General features: G+C 46.1%; 1 protein-coding gene across 1 annotated transcript in view; it reads right to left on the reverse strand.

Annotated features, from left to right (window-relative positions):
- GRID2IP (Grid2 interacting protein) overlaps window positions 1-16,692 on the reverse strand; it is a 93,699-nt gene that overhangs the window by 66,583 nt on the left and 10,424 nt on the right. The gene's annotated exons all lie outside the window — the stretch shown is intronic.

The raw sequence follows: 16,692 nt of genomic DNA on the forward strand, positions 1-16,692 counted from the left end.
GTACTTCAGGCCTCCAGTTTGCTGCAGTTTGCAGTTTGCAACTTGAAGAGGAGAAGCAACTTAGCTCTCTGAGAAGCCATTGAGCAGCATTGACTAACTGCCATTGTTCTGTTTGAATTGCAGCTTCTGCTCCCCCCCCTCCTTTTCAGGTACTTCAGGCCTCCAGTTTGCTGCAGTTTGCAGTTTGCAACTTGAAGAGGAGAAGCAACTTAGCTCTCTGAGAAGCCATTGAGCAGCATTGACTAACTGCCATTGTTCTGTTTGAATTGCAGCTTCTGCTCCCCCCCCTCCTTTTCAGGTACTTCAAGCCTCCATTTTGCTGCAGTTTGCAGTTTGCAACTTGAAGAGGAGAAGCAACTTAGCTCTCTGAGAAGCCATTGAGCAGCATTGACTAACTGCCATTGTTCTGTTTGAATTGCAGCTTCTGCTCCCCCCCCTCCTTTTCAGGTACTTCAAGCCTCCATTTTGCTGCAGTTTGCAGTTTGCAACTTGAAGAGGAGAAGCAACTTAGCTCTCTGAGAAGCCATTGAGCAACATTGACTAACTGCCATTGTTCTGTTTGAATTGCAGCTTCTGCTCCTCCCCCCCTCCTTTTCAGGTACTTCAGGCCTCCAGTTTGCTGCAGTTTGCAGTTTGCAACTTGAAGAGGAGAAGCAACTTAGCTCTCTGAGAAGCCATTGAGCAACATTGACTAACTGCCATTGTTCTGTTTGAATTGCAGCTTCTGCTCCCCCCCCCTCCTTTTCAGGTACTTCAGGCCTCCAGTTTGCTGCAGTTTGCAGTTTGCAACTTGAAGAGGAGAAGCAACTTAGCTCTCTGAGAAGCCATTGAGCAGCATTGACTAACTGCCATTGTTCTGTTTGAATTGCAGCTTCTGCTCCCCCCCCTCCTTTTCAGGTACTTCAAGCCTCCATTTTGCTGCAGTTTGCAGTTTGCAACTTGAAGAGGAGAAGCAACTTAGCTCTCTGAGAAGCCATTGAGCAACATTGACTAACTGCCATTGTTCTGTTTGAATTGCAGCTTCTGCTCCTCCCCCCCTCCTTTTCAGGTACTTCAGGCCTCCAGTTTGCTGCAGTTTGCAGTTTGCAACTTGAAGAGGAGAAGCAACTTAGCTCTCTGAGAAGCCATTGAGCAACATTGACTAACTGCCATTGTTCTGTTTGAATTGCAGCTTCTGCTCCTCCCCCCCTCCTTTTCAGGTACTTCAGGCCTCCAGTTTGCTGCAGTTTGCAGTTTGCAACTTGAAGAGGAGAAGCAACTTAGCTCTCTGAGAAGCCATTGAGCAGCATTGACTAACTGCCATTGTTCTGTTTGAATTGCAGCTTCTGCTCCCCCCCCTCCTTTTCAGGTACTTCAGGCCTCCAGTTTGCTGCAGTTTGCAGTTTGCAACTTGAAGAGGAGAAGCAACTTAGCTCTCTGAGAAGCCATTGAGCAACATTGACTAACTGCCATTGTTCTGTTTGAATTGCAGCTTCTGCTCCCCCCCCCTCCTTTTCAGGTACTTCAGGCCTCCAGTTTGCTGCAGTTTGCAGTTTGCAACTTGAAGAGGAGAAGCAACTTAGCTCTCTGAGAAGCCATTGAGCAACATTGACTAACTGCCATTGTTCTGTTTGAATTGCAGCTTCTGCTCCTCCCCCCCTCCTTTTCAGGTACTTCAAGCCTCCAGTTTGCTGGAGGCGCGAGCCGAAGGGCGCGAGCACAAGGGCTCTCGGCCTGTGGCTCTCAGCCGTGGGGCGAAGCCGGTCAAGCGGATCCTCTACTCTGGAGGAAATACCCCAGCCACGGTCCGGTCGCTGCCTCTTTCTGATTCAGGTCACGATCTTCTCATTGTCTCCTCTCAGTTCTTTTCTCCTCATATCTGTTCCTTATGGCTCGTTCCAATCTCGTCTCTCCTAACTTAGTTCCTATCCGGTGTCTCCCCTCTTCTCAGCTGCCTTTTTCGTGTTCCTTATGGAACTGTCGCTCTCTTGCTTCTAAGGCCCCTGTCATCCAGGACTTGTTTATCTCTAGGTCTCTCCACCTCCTTGCTCTTACTGAAACCTGGCTTCCTGCCCATGACACTGCCATCTCTGCTGCCCTCTCTCTTGGAGGACTCTCTTTCTCTCACACTAGTCGCCCAGAGGGTCGGGGTGGTGGTGTGGGTCTTTTATTATCTAGTTTGTGCCAGTTCCAGCCTCTTTCCATTCCACCTTCACATTGCTTCTCCTCTTTTGAGGTACATGTGGTGAGGCTCTTCGCTCCACTGCGACTGCGGGTTGCAGTTCTGTACCGCCCCCCAGGCTCATCCTCAAAATTTATCTCTGATTTTGATTCGTGGCTGTCCTTTTTCCTCTCTGACAACTGTCCTACTCTTATCCTGGGTGATTTCAACATTCATGTGGATGACCCTCAAGATGCTGCAGCTCTACGATTTCGCTCATTATCTTCCTCTTATGATCTTAAGCTTTGGTCTGATGCACCCACACATTCCCTTGGACACTGTCTGGATCTTGTTCTCACTCGGAATTGCTCTGTGTTGGACTTTTCTACTACTCACTTTCCGCTGTCAGATCATCACCTAGTTTCTTTCAATATTACTCATAATCCTCCTCCTTCACGTCCCGCTTCTCGCTCTTGTCGTGACTTGCAATCTATCAATTATGAGGCTTTTTCCCAGTCCCTAGCCTCCTCCCTTCCTTCTGTCTGTTCAGCTGTCTCCTTGGACTCAGCTGTCTCCTTCTTTAATTCCTCCTTATCTTCAACTCTTGATAATCTTGCTCCATCTACAACTCGGATAGTTCGCCCTTCTCAACCCCAACCGTGGCTCACCTCTTCCCTCCGCTACCTTCGCTCTTGTTCCCGGGCAGCTGAACGCCTTTGGCGTAAGACCAGGGACCGGGCAGACTTTGTCCATTACAAATTTGTACTTTCCTCTTTCTCTTCTGCCATCTCACTGGCCAAACAGCAGTACTACTCAACGCTGATCCAGTCAAATGCTAGGCATCCTCAGCGGCTCTTTGCGTCCTTCAATTCTCTCCTGAAGCCTAATCCGCCATCTCTCCCCGCCTCTCTGTCTGCTAACAACTTTGCCTCTTTTTTCAATGCTAAAATCCAAACTATCCGCTCTGATCTGGCCAGCTCTGCTCCTCTTCCAGTTCCTGTTCCTCATCTGTCAGCTCCTCCTGCAAATTTCTCTGCGTTTCCTTCGGTCTCTGCGGATGAACTGTCTACAATACTGCGCTCTTCGAAGCCTTCCACTTGTTCTCGTGATCCGATTCCTTCTCGCGTCTTTATTAATCTTATTCCTGCTATCCTCCCTTCCTTGCTACATATTATTAATCTTTCTCTGTCCTCTGGTTCATTTCCTTCTGCTTTTAAACATGCTACAGTCTCTCCCATTCTCAAGAAACCTACTCTTGATAGGCTATCTCTGTCTAACTACCGACCTGTCTCTTTGTTGCCGTTTGTTTCAAAGATCCTGGAGCGTGCGGTCTACTCTCGCTGTCTTGACTTTCTCTCTAGTAACTCTGCTTTGGATCCATTTCAATCTGGATTCCGTCCTCTGCATTCCACCGAAACAGCCCTTACTAAGATCACCAATGATCTCCTTACTGCCAAGTCTAAAGGCCATTATTCCGTTCTTATTCTCCTTGATCTAACTGCAGCCTTTGACACGGTTGATCATGATCTTCTCTTAGATTCCCTTCATGACCTTGGATTTTGTGGCTCTGTCTATAACTGGTTTGCCTCCTATCTAGCGGGTCGCTCTTTCAGCGTGTTGACTAATGGCAGCTCGTCTTCCTCCTTTCCCCTTTCAGTAGGGGTTCCGCAAGGCTCGGTGCTTGGCCCGTTGTTGTTTTCCTTATACATGTTGCCCTTGGGCAAGCTTATTCAATCTCATGGTCTCCAATATCATCTGTACGCCGATGATACACAACTATATCTGTCATCTCCGGAACTTTCTCCTGATGTTCACGATCGTATCTCGGCATGTCTTTCAGATATCTCAGCTTGGCTGCTTCATCGTCGCTTGAAGCTTAACATGGCAAAGACTGAATTGCTTGTTTTTCCTCCTAAACCTTCTCCTCATCTCTCATTCTCTCTTACTGTCAATGATGTTACGATTACTCCGGTCAAGGAAGCTCGTAGCCTTGGCTTTATCTTCGACTCCTCGCTCTCCTTTATTCCTCATATTGAGGCAGTAGCTAAATCTTGTCGATTTTTCCTGTATAATATTGCCAGGATTCGATCATTTTTGTCTGTCTCTTCTGCCAAGACGCTTGTTCATGCACTGGTTATTTCACGGTTGGACTACTGCAACCTTCTTCTCTCTGGCCTTCCTTCTTCTCACATCAGCCCGTTGGTTTCTGTTCACCACTCTGCCGCAAAGATCATCTTCTTAGCACGCCGCTCCGACCATGTTACTCCGCTTCTGAAATCTCTTCATTGGCTTCCAATTCACTTCAGAATCCAATATAAACTTCTCCTGTTAACCTTCAAAGCTTTTCACGGTCTAGCTCCTTCCTATCTCTCCTCTCTCATCTCACACTATTGCCCCGCTCGTGCTCTTCGCTCCTCTGATGCCATGTTTCTCGCCTGCCCAAGGGCCTCTACTTCCCTTGCTCGGCTTCGTCCATTTTCGTCTGCTGCCCCTTACGCCTGGAACGCTCTTCCAGAACATTTGAGAACTACAAGTTCAACCACAGCTTTTAAAGCTCAACTAAAAACTTTTCTTTTTCCTAAAGCTTTTAAAACTTGATGTTGTGCAGACTTCTACTGTTACTTTCTACTGTTAGTTTTTCCCTACCCTGTGCCTGCTTACCCTTCCCTGTACCTGTTGGCATTCTCTTCCCCTCCTTATTGTTTTACTATGATTTTATTAGATTGTAAGCCTATGCGGCAGAGTCTTGCTATTTACTGTTTTACTCTGTACAGCACCATGTACATTGATGGTGCTATATAAATAAATAATAATAATAATAATAATAATATATACTAATGCCCAGAGCATGGGAAACAAACAGAATGAACTTGAACTCTTATTACATGAAGGCAAATACGACTTGATAGGTATAACTGAAACTTGGTGGGATGACTCCCATGACTGGAATATAGCAATTGAGGGATATAACTTGTTCAAAAAGAACAGAAGAAATAGAAAGGGAGGTGGAGTTGCACTATATGTTAAAAATACCTATCCCTGCACAGAAATACAGGCGGATCAGACTGGGAGCCCCATCGAGAGCATCTGGATTAAAATAAGGGCAAGGAATAAAAAGAACATGATAATCGGAGTCTACTACCGACCACCCAATCAAGGAGAAGATGAGAATGAAACTTTTGAGAAACAAATTGCCAGTGTTTCAAGGAAGTGTGATGTAGTAGTGATGGGGGACTTCAATTACCCTGATATCTGTTGGGAGACCATTACTGCCAAAAGCGGCCCTTCCAAGAAATTCCTGACATGTGTGGGTGATAACTTTCTCCTACAGAAAGTGGAGGAAAGAACTAGAGGATCAGCAATCCTTGACTTGATATTGACCAATAGGGATGACTTAGTGGATAAAGTGGCAGTTACGGGAACTCTGGGGGAAAGTGACCACGTCATACTTGAATTCTTGATTATGAAGGAGACAAAAGTTGAGTGTAGCCATACACGTACTCTGGATTTTAGGAAAGTTGATTTTAATAAACTCAGAACTATGATAAGTAAGGTCCCGTGGCAAATGAGCCTAATGAGAAAAGGAGTGCAGGATGGGTGGGACTATTTAAAAAAGGAAATTTTAAAGGCACAGTTACAAACAATTCCAACCAGGAGAAAAGATAGAAGACAACAGAGGAAACCAATGTGGCTCCACAAAAAGCTTAGAGATGACCTGAAAACAAAAAGGGATACATATAGGTAGTGGAAGGAAGGCCAGGCTACAAAAGAAGAGTACAGACAAGTGGCGCAGAAGTGCCGAAATGGCGTCAGGAAGGCTAAAGCTGTGAATGAGCTGAGATTAGCGAGGGATGCTAAAAACAATAAAAAGGCTTTCTTCAGATACGTGAGTAGTAAAAGACAGAGGAAAGAAATGGTGGTTCAACTGCTTAATGAGGATGGCAAATTGATAACAGATGACAAAGAAAAGGCTGAAGTGCTCAATTCCTACTTTACCTCAGTCTTCTCCCAAAAGCGGGTCTATGACCCCCCTGGAAAAAGTGAAGCAGAAGTTGAGGGGGCAGGATTGCAATTTGAGATTGATAAACAAATGGTCAAAGAACACCTAATTTCCTTGAATGAGTTCAAATCTCCAGGGCCCGATGAACTGCATCCTAGAGTAATGAAGGCGGAAGTACTAGTAGCGGAAGAACTCTCAGAAACTTTGTCTATTATCTTTGCAAAATCATGGAAGAAGGTGAGATGCCGGACGACTGGAGGAGGGCTAACGTTGTCCCTATCTTCAAAAAGGGCAAAAAGGAGGAACCTGGGAACTACAGACCAGTCAGTCTGACATCCATCCCTGGGAAAATTCTGGAGCAGATTATAAAGAAGTGATCACTAGAAGCCAACATGGATTTGTCAAGAACAAGTCCTGTCAGACAAATTTGATCTCATTTTTTGATAAGGTTACCTCCCTTGTGGACCGTGGGAACGCTGTGGACGTCATATATCTTGACTTCAGCAAAGCTTTTGACAAAGTACCCCATGACATTCTGATTAACAAACTAGCTAAAAGTGGGCTAGATGGAACAACTATTAGGTGGATCCACAGTTGGCTACAGAATCGGACTCAAAGGGTACTTATCAATGGAACCTTCTCAAACTGGGGAGAGGCAACGAGTGGGGTGCCGCAGGGCTCAGTCCTGGGCCCAGTGCTCTTCAACATTTTTATTAATGATTTGGACGAGGAGGTGCAGGGAACGCTGATCAAATTTGCAGATGACACAAAATTGGGTGGGATAGCTAATACCCTGGAAGACAGAAACAAACTTCAAAGTGATCTTGATAGGCTGGAGTGCTGGGCTGAAAACAACAGAATGAAATTTAATAGGGATAAATGCCAAGTTCTACACTTGGGAAATAGAAACCAAAGGCACAGTTACAAGATGGGGGATACTTGGCTCAGCAACACTACAAACGAGAAGGATCTTAGAATTGTTGTAGATCGCAAGCTGAATATGAGCCAACAGTGCGATATGGCTTCAAGAAAGGCCAATGCTATTTTGGGCTGCATTAATAGAAGTATAGCTTCCTAATCACGTGAGGTACTGGTTCCTCTCTATTCGGCCCTGGTTAGGCCTCATCTAGAGTATTGCGTCCAGTTCTGGGCTCCACAACTCAAGAAGGACGCAGACAAGCTGGAGCGTGTTCAGAGGAGGGCAACCAGGATGATCAGGGGTCTGGAAACAAAGCCCTATGAAGAGAGACTGAAAGAACTGGGCATGTTTAGCCTGGAGAAGAGAAGACTGAGAGGAGACATGAGAGCACTCTTCAAATACTTAAAAGGTTGTCACACAGAGGAGGGCCAGGATCTCTTCTCGATCCTCCAAGAGTGCAGGACACGGAATAACGGGCTCAAGTTAAAGGAAGCCAGATTCCAGCTGGACATCAGGAAAAACTTCCTGACTGTTAGAGCAGTGTGACAATGGAATCAGTTACCTAGGGAGGTTGTGGGCTCTCCCACACTAGAGGCCTTCAAGAGGCAGCTGGACAAGCATCTGTCGGGGATGCTTTAGGGTGGATTCCTGCATTGAGCAGGGGGTTGGACTCGATGGCCTTGTAGGCCCCTTCCAACTCTGCTATTCTATGATTCTATGATCAGATGTGTTCTGTTCTGGAGGGGGGGCAGCATGTATTATGAGGGGACGGTGGAGATGGAAAGAGCAGCAAGGCTGCCCCATCCTATTACACTACAAGAAGGCAGCCACTGTGCTCTTGGTCACTGGACATGAGCCGAGGGTCACGCGTTGGTCTGCCCCAATACTGGTCTACAGTGTAGTGGGGGGCGGTTTCTAGTGCTCCCCAGTGGAGGGCAGCAGAGAGCCCTGAAATCCAGTCATTTCCCTAACCCCTAACCCTAATCCTAAACCTGGTCTGCCGCAGGATGTGACTAAGGGTTCTGTGAGAAAATTTTGATGACAGCTATATTATTCCCTTTAAACTATGAAATATAAAAATGCGTATGCATCAAAATTACTTAGTTGAATAGTATTTACATTGTAAAAGCTTCTATTGTGATGTGACCACTGTGGCATTACACCCCACAAGTCAGTTCCCAAATGTATGTCTGCAGTTTGTAAGTCTGTGGTGAGTTTAGAACGTTGGCCTGAGGGGGCGGAGTTAGAATGTCTGGGGAGGGGGAGGAGTGATATATAAGGGAAGGACGGAGGGGATTGCGGGAGACTTTTTAGGTCCTCTTAGAGTCTTTAGTGCTCTCTGTGTTTAGGGTACTTAAGTTCTGGGAAATTTGAGGGTCAGGGTAGAGAGTGGTGCCTTTGGAGTGTGGTGTGCACGTAGTGGATGTATATTAATCAATACTAATAAAGAAAGTTCAACATTGATTGTGTGAGAAAAAGGAAAGCGTGTATGTGAATGGGTGAAAGGATTGGATGAAAGATTTCAAAAAGGTTTTTAAATGTTTTATTTGAAACAAAGCTTGTGAACTTTTAAGAATAAATTTTAATTATTTTGTTTTTAAATACCACAAAAATCCCACGTGTCTGTTTGGCATTTATCATCTGAGGTTTACTCATTTAGCACCAATAATTCACCTCAACACATATAACTTACAGTGTATTATTTTACATATTGAAATCCTTCTCCATTTTAACCCCTTTCTCCACATAGTTTGGAGGAAGGTGGGCTTTATCCCTTGCCTCAGGCGTATCAAGCGGTGGTGCTTGGCTTGAGCAGGGAGTAGCTGCGGGCAGGCCTGGTGTTCAGAGCCTGTGCCGTGGCAACCACCACGTAGCCTCCTGGGCTTCCTGAAAGCTGGAGGCAATGAGGAAGACAGCACAAGCCCACCGCCCTCGGGACATTATGGGCAACCTTGGGAGGGCCCTGGGCCGATCAGAGCACAGTGTCTGCAATGCGTCCTTCATGGCGGGCGCATGCAGCCAGAGCCAGGCCTCGGGACATAGACTCACAGAAAGCAGACTGTGGAGCCACGCAGCAGCCTCTCAGGCACCACCAGCAGCAGGTGATTGAGCAGAGCCCGTGGGCACATTTAATTTTTCTTTCTGAATTTGGGAGGTGGGGGAGCCTGAAAGACTCTTAGCCAATGTGAATTCTTGCAGACCCTCAGCAGCAGCAGCAGGTAGGGAAGTTTTTCAACGTTATTATTGTTGTTACTTACAACTTATTGTTTACAACTTGGATGCAGTTGTAGATTCTGTCAATGAAATTTTAAGGCTCAAAGCTTTGTGAACTAATTTTGGGGGGCTTGGGTGCAAATTAATTTTTAAGGCTTGGACACAGCCCTAGGGTCTGTGAATTAATTTTAGGGCTTGGATGCAAATTAATTCTATTAATAGCAAGGTCAGTTGTGCATTCAGATAGTTTTCCTTTATTCCGCCCTCTTTATTATTTGTTCTTCGTAAAATATAAAACATACCCTCAAAACTCGCTTTTTAAAAACTCAAATCAAAATTCAGATACATGGGCCATTTTTTGGCATGGAAATCGGCTGCTTTGCTCCAAAATTTCCCTGACCCCACTTTATCTGGGGGTGGTGGTGTTATTCCACACCCCTTTGAGCCCCCTGGGTTAGCATTTCTGGATTCTGTCAATTTATTTCAAGCCCAAATGTATCCCTTGTCCAAAATACTTTTGGAAATGCTAGTTAAATCATTTCTAAAACCCATCCTCTCATGTGCAGCCCACAAGGCCCCTGCTGGGTCCCCGCTGCCATCAGCAATTACTTCACCTTTTTATTCTGAATTAATGGGAGATAATGATCACCCACCACATGGTCCCATACTCAAAAAATCACAAATGCAGTTTAGAATCACCAACAACACTTCCGTTCCCCCCAACCACCACCACCCCTCCCCGGCTGGTGGTAGGTGTTCTTTCACAGTCAGCATTAAGCAGCATGTGAAGCTCGTTGACTAATCACTATGAAATGATCTTGAGTACCTTTTCCACTGCCTGTATTCTTCCCCGTTCCTTACAAACAGTGGTATCCTGGCCCAACTTCCCATAGACAGCAGACTCGCCCCCTCCAGCTGATTAGGGGGTTCTCAAGCGGCTACAAAACAAACTGTCTTGTCTATACACCCTGTTTAGCCCGTGGTGGCTGCAAATTGCCGCTGCGTTGTTTATATAATTTTTCCTTTCAGATTTTTTTAATTTATTTTAAATATAACAGAAAATAGAACAGTCCCCTAACAACTGGGGTTTAAACAGTTGTTATGGAAAACTTGGTTAATACAATTTTAGGGGGAGAGGACACAAGACATATGATGCAGCTGCCAACTTGCAACCCCCACCGAAACTGCACTTTTTAAAAGTTGCTGACATACCTCGACTTTTTCCTTTGCTTGAGAGGTACCACCTCCTCTGCTCTGTCTGTTGGTGGTGAGGTGACCTCACTTTGGATTGAGGCTGGGGGCCATTGAGATTTGCCTTTCCCACCCCACAGCTGTGAATCCACAGGGTTTTGAGGGAACAAGCACCGTCAAGGCTCCCCCACCCCCGTCATGGCACTGAGCTCAATCTGATAACTAGGTGTGACCTCCAGTATCAAAGACAGTAAGCCTGTATACACTAGTTGCTGGGGAACATGGGTGGGAGGATGCTGCTACACCCATGCCCTGGTTGTGGTTCCCTGGTCAACGGCTGCTTAGACACTGTGTGAACAGAGTGCTGGACTAGTTGGACCCTTGGTCTGCATCTATGAACAGGTTAAGAACATAAGAGCTCTCTCTTATGTTCTTAACCTGTTCATAGATGCAGATCAAAGTGCTGTTACAGAGGCCAGCTCAGAAGTTTTGATATCTATCAGATTGTTTATTACACCCTTCAATGTACACTTATCAGGGCAGGCTGCAAAAGCTAAAATAGAATTAAAAATCAAGAAAACATGAGCAATCTAGAGTTGAGAGCTCTACTTGGATCCACACCAGGGTGGGAAGTCCAGTTCCCCTTCTCCCTTTCCTGCAGGATGGCCAGAAGCAGTGGTGGGTGGTGCTTTGCCCCTCGGCCAAGGCCTGGCTGCCATTATTTGGGTAGAGTTTGGCGCACACAAGCAGCAGCAGCAGCAGCAGAATTGTACACACACAACTCAGGAGAGAGCTCTCATCTCATGACACTCTGGCTTTAACAAAGTCAATCCCTCCACGCTGACACTTACAAACGCAGTGCGAACCCGCCATGTAGACCTCTCCCATGTGCTTTCAGAGCACAGGAGGTTTTCCCACGCCTGCAATCCAGCAGCAATGCCAGAGAGGCAACAGAAACTGGAGTGGAAAACACAGCACGTCCCAATGCACAGAAGAACGGGACGCCTTCCCAGCCCCCCAGGTGCCCGTCCCACTTTGATGCTCTCCAAAGTCAATTATCACAGGCTTTTGCGACCTACATCCTGAAACCTCACGGTACACGGCGGTTTCTAAGCTCCATCACATGATCAGGACTGAAGTCCTCCTGAGGCACCAGACATTTCAAGGTTACTACATCTGGAGCATGACGGTGAGGCCGGGCTCTTTCGCACCCCTCATGTTGACTGGGATGAAATTATTCTCTGAAGGACTGAGAAGGGGACAAGCAGGTTTTATCCACTGAAGGTGTCATAATCCCAAACCCTCCTGCCAAGATGTGAGACAATAAAGAGGTCCACCGTGTAATCCACAAAGCTTTATTCAGCAAATAAGTGTCTCTTCACATCTGATGGGAGTGTGAATGCTAGGAGCTATCCTCTATGCTTAATTAGCCTAACAAAGCGAGGCAGTTGCCTTTCAACTAACACGGAGCCAGCCCTGCAATCCAACCAGCACTTTACCTCAGGGAGGACCTTTCTGGAGAAGCCTCTGGCAAGTGGCTACCCTAAGGGACCACCTCTCACCTCCTCTCAACTCCACCCACTTGATCCTGTGGCAGACTCTGGGATGTGTCAACTCCAAAGTCCCCTCCGACAGGGGCTGGCTGAGTTTGGACGACACGCTAATAAACTGGGGAGTGTGAGTGTGTGTGTGTGTGTGGTAATAGGAACAGAATGGAAAACAACCATTGATTAGCGTGTTGTCCGAACTCAGCCACTGCGTTCCCACGGGCAGGAGGAGGATGGTCTCTGAGCCTTCGGCATTTTGTCTGATAAGCTCCCAGGAAGATTCATCCTTAATTCCTGAAGAGTCTTAGACAATCTCCTCCCCTACTTCCTGTTTTTGCTGGTATACTTCTGGTCCTGGTCCTGGACCTTCTTCTCCTTCAGATTCTGAGTCCAGTTCAGGCCATGAAAGCCCTTCCCCCATATGAGGGAGAACAGTCCTGATCCTGACAGAAGGATTACGCCACCATTGCATCTGGAGAGCCAAAAAGGCTTCAGTCTTAAGAACACAAGTTTCATCAGTTCAACGGACCCTTAAGTCAACGGACCTGATCTGAGGGCAGCTACCATTCCGTTCCCACACCAAGTCTGCTCAAGTCTTACTCATATTGCTAAGTGCAACAGGCAGTGATGCGGAAAACCTGAATGGCAAGGAATCCTCAGCTCTTGTCCTCACTGCCACGGCCTCTAGGCAAGCAGGGAGACATAAACGGCATCCTGAATGTAACCAAGAAGCATGGTAGCCCCAAGGCTGCCCAAAGGGATTATGGGGCTTGAGTAGGGTGACCATATTTTGGAAACCAAAAAGGAGGACAACATGGTCGCCCCCAAGGGGACGTGTCCAGTACCAAGGGGGCATGCCCACCCGAACATAGCCTTGGTCACATGTCTGATTTTACAGCACACATTTAACACAAATCTGTTCTACATAACATCTTAATGTTAAAATCACTGAAATAAAGAACAAGTGAGAGATTCAATGTATCTGAAATTAACTTCACTCACTCCTACTTTTGTAGGTTTTGCTGTACTTTGAAGCTTTGCTATACTCTGTGTGTTACATTCTCCCCGTCCCTCAAATATCTTTTCTGACTGTATCTTCACTCATTGCAAGCTGCTGTTGTTGTTAACAGGGTTTGCTACTGGCTCCAGATCTGTTTCAAATTTGGTATGGCTAAAGCTCTACCTAAAAGCTATCATGGTGCCAACTTTCAGCTCTTTATCTTTAAAAATGACAGTTTAAAAAATAATAATTTTAAAACCTAATTTTTTAAAAAATTCCTAAAAAATCAATGGATGAACATATCTGTTTCAAATTTGGTGTGGCTAAAGCTCTACCTAAATCCTATCATGGTACAAAGTTTCATCTCTTTATCTTTAAAAATGACGATTTTAAAAATAATAATTTTAAAACCTCAATTTTTAAAAAATTCCTAAAAAATTAATGGATGACCGGATCTGTTTCAAATTTGGTATGACTAAAGCCCTTCCTAAGAGCTACCATTGTGCCAAGTTTCATGTCTTTATCTTAAAAAATGATGGTGTTATAAGCATTTTTGTTAATTCCCATTAGAGTTCTTCTTTGGAAAAAAATCCGGATTTCCCCTCCCCCTCCCGGATTTGCCATCAAAAAACCCGGGCAAATCCGGTCATATGGTCACCCTAAGAGTGACGTTGAGGGGCCTGCCTCTTTGTGTGTGTGTGTGTGTGTGTGTGTGTGTGTGTGTGTGTGTGTATTGGGGGGGGGCTCTGGTGAGCAATGTGACAGGGCTGGGGCCAACAGGAACTGAACCAGGGGGTTGCTTACTGTGAGTGGGGCTGAGTCAAATTGCTTCCCCCTCTGGGTAGTCCTCAATGGCATCAGCAGTTTAGGCATTAAAGACAGAGGCAGAACTGTGAATTTCCGCAGCATTAGGAAGAAGTTTATTGCTTCGGACGACACTCTAGTATGGCTCAGCATTCTCCATTCGCCCCAGGCCCACCTGTTCCCCCTCATTCCTTCCAAAATTAAGAACTTTTCATTTTTGATTGCTTCATATCCTCATCCCCACCACATCTCTGGACTTCCCACCTGTATCCCTGCTTGGGCTAATGATCCCATCCATTGTCAACACCACTCCTTCCTTCCTTCCTTCCTTCCTTCCTTCCTTATTCTGCTATCCCCAGCTTCTCTAAATACAGGTGAACATATGGAAAGGAGGACCGGGCTCCTGTATCTTTAACAGTTGTATTGAAAAGGGAATTTCAGCAGGTGTCCTTTGTATGCATGCAGCACCTGGTGAAATCCCCTTTTCATCACAACAGTTAGAGCCCTGCCCTCTTTTGTATCTGGTCACACTAGGCAGGGGTCCTGCAGCTTTAAATGTTGTGACGAAGAGGGAATTTCACCAGGTGCTGCATGCCTACAAAGGGCACCTGCTGAAATTTCCTTCTATACAACTGTTGAGGATACAGAAGCCCTAACCTCCTTTCCATATGGCTACCCTGGTTTACTTCTAGTAGTAGGGTCTGCAAAAACAAGAAGAGAGTCTTGCAGTGCCTTAAAGATGTCCACATGTATCAATGGCATTAGCTTTCATCAGAAGCATGAATGCCTCAGTTTGCATTTATATGTACACAGGGGTGTAAAGGGGAAAATATGAATAGTGGGCTGTTGAGCTAGTGATGTAGTATTATGTATAATAGAGGCTTATGCTTATAAACTGGGAAAGCCCTTCTTTAAATCTTGCCTAAGCCATGACCCCATAAGGTGGTCTCAGGAAAGCCTCACAAATTCATCACTCACAGACACACGCACGCGTACACACACACACACCACCTGCAAAACAGGGATGGCAAGAAGAAGAAGAAGACTCTGCCTTTTGTCATGCCCTCCACTTGAGGAGCCCTCAGAGGAGGTGCTAGAGACCCCAGAAGCCGAAGCCCCAGACCAGGGGGAGGTCCCCACAGGAGCCTGAGCCCTCGGGGGAGGGGTTTGCAGGGCCATCCCTGCCAGGGGAAAGGGACGCTGGCTCTAAGGCGGAGGCTGAGCAACCCCTGACCCCCGGGAGTGCTGTCGCCTCAAGCGACAGGCTAGTAGTGCTCCTGTGCGACGGACTGCTCACCTGCAGAAAAGGTCTCCTCAGGGGAAAGTGACTCCTCAGGAGTCGGGCTCTGAAAGGAGAGCTCTGACGACTGCAGCTGAGCTCTGGGTGGGGCCCAGCAGGCTTTGGGCTAAAACGCCTGCATTAGAAATCAGGCAGCCTTGGAACAACCTGGTCCATCCTGCCTTCGCCTTGTTCCTTGTCTCCTGAACCATGCCTCTGCCTGATGCCCTGTTTCCTGACCGTTTGGATACAGACTAAGGACTCTGCTTCTGGACTGTGTAACGTATTGACTGTTTTCTCATGTTTGACCTCTTGCCTGTTATCGTGACCACTCCTGTTGTTGCCTGATCCTCTCGTCCGACTGGGCTCTGACTTCTGTCTGGATTTCAACCAGCTCTGACCTGTATCTAGAGCCTGCTACAGCCAAATCAGGACACTTCCAGGGTTGTTGTAAGGATTACTACTGTGATGTGTGCAAAGCACTCTGAATACGCTATGGCTGGAGGCAGATTGTTGTTTTTAAAGAAAGGTGTTGTGATGGACAGAATAACATTGTTTGTGGCGTGTGTATTCCCCCTCCCTTCACAGGTCTTGCAGGCTTTTGTAGTGATTACTGAGAACTTAAGAACGCACGAAGAGCCCTGAGGCTGGATCAGACCAAGGGCCCATCTAGTCCAGCACTCTGCTTCCCACAGTGGCCCACTGGGTGCCTCTGGGAAGCCCACAAGCAGGAACTGGAACACAGCAGCAGCACCCTCCCACTCATGTTCCCTCGCCATTGGTATACAGGGGCCTAATATACCGCCATCTTTTGCCATGGTTTGCCTTCCTCGCCATCTGAGCCCATGACCCTCTCCACAATTCTTAGCAGGAAATTCCATAAATTAATGATGCCTCATGTGAAATAGTATTTCCTGTTATCTGTACTGAATCTACTGCTACTCAGTTTCATTAGGTAAACCCTGAGGTTCTAGTATTATGGGAGACGGAGAAAAAGTTTCTCTATCCTTCTGTTTGGCCAAAGATGACAATGCGCCAGTAGATGTATATTCTGTATGAAGTCATAGGAATTAAGTAGTTAATGAACTAGTTAAAAATTAAAAATTAGCCATTTCTTCACCTAGTTAAATAGTTTAATTTTTTAAAAAATAAATAAATACATTGTAAGTTATTAGTTTAACAAAACTCTGGTTTACCTAGAGTATTCCCTGACATAGTCACTCTGTACGGAACAGTATTTTGTCATTAAAACTCTTGTTTGAGAGACAATAGTGTGCCATCCTATAAGATATTGGGCTTCTTTAAATTAAAGGGAAATTGTGTTCGCTTACTGGTGCTTTGCTTTCTGCTTCTCTTCCACAATTGTAACAAGCTGAATTACATGGGGGGAGAAGGGGCAATCACTTGGTCTGTAATTGAAAACTTCCCCTCCTCTCCATTCTCATAGTATTGAATGGGACAGTGCCCTCTAGTGGGTATTTTGCAGTACAGCTTTGGCTGCACATGGTAGGAAATAACGAGACATTTCAGAAGAATCGGGATAGCCAAAGTTCTTTTTAAAATGGAATAACCAGAGGAAGGAGCGGGAGACATGCAAG

The sequence above is a fragment of the Elgaria multicarinata genome, chromosome 17 (genome assembly GCF_023053635.1).
Source record: "Elgaria multicarinata webbii isolate HBS135686 ecotype San Diego chromosome 17, rElgMul1.1.pri, whole genome shotgun sequence".
NCBI classification, from domain to species: Eukaryota; Metazoa; Chordata; class Lepidosauria; order Squamata; family Anguidae; genus Elgaria; species Elgaria multicarinata.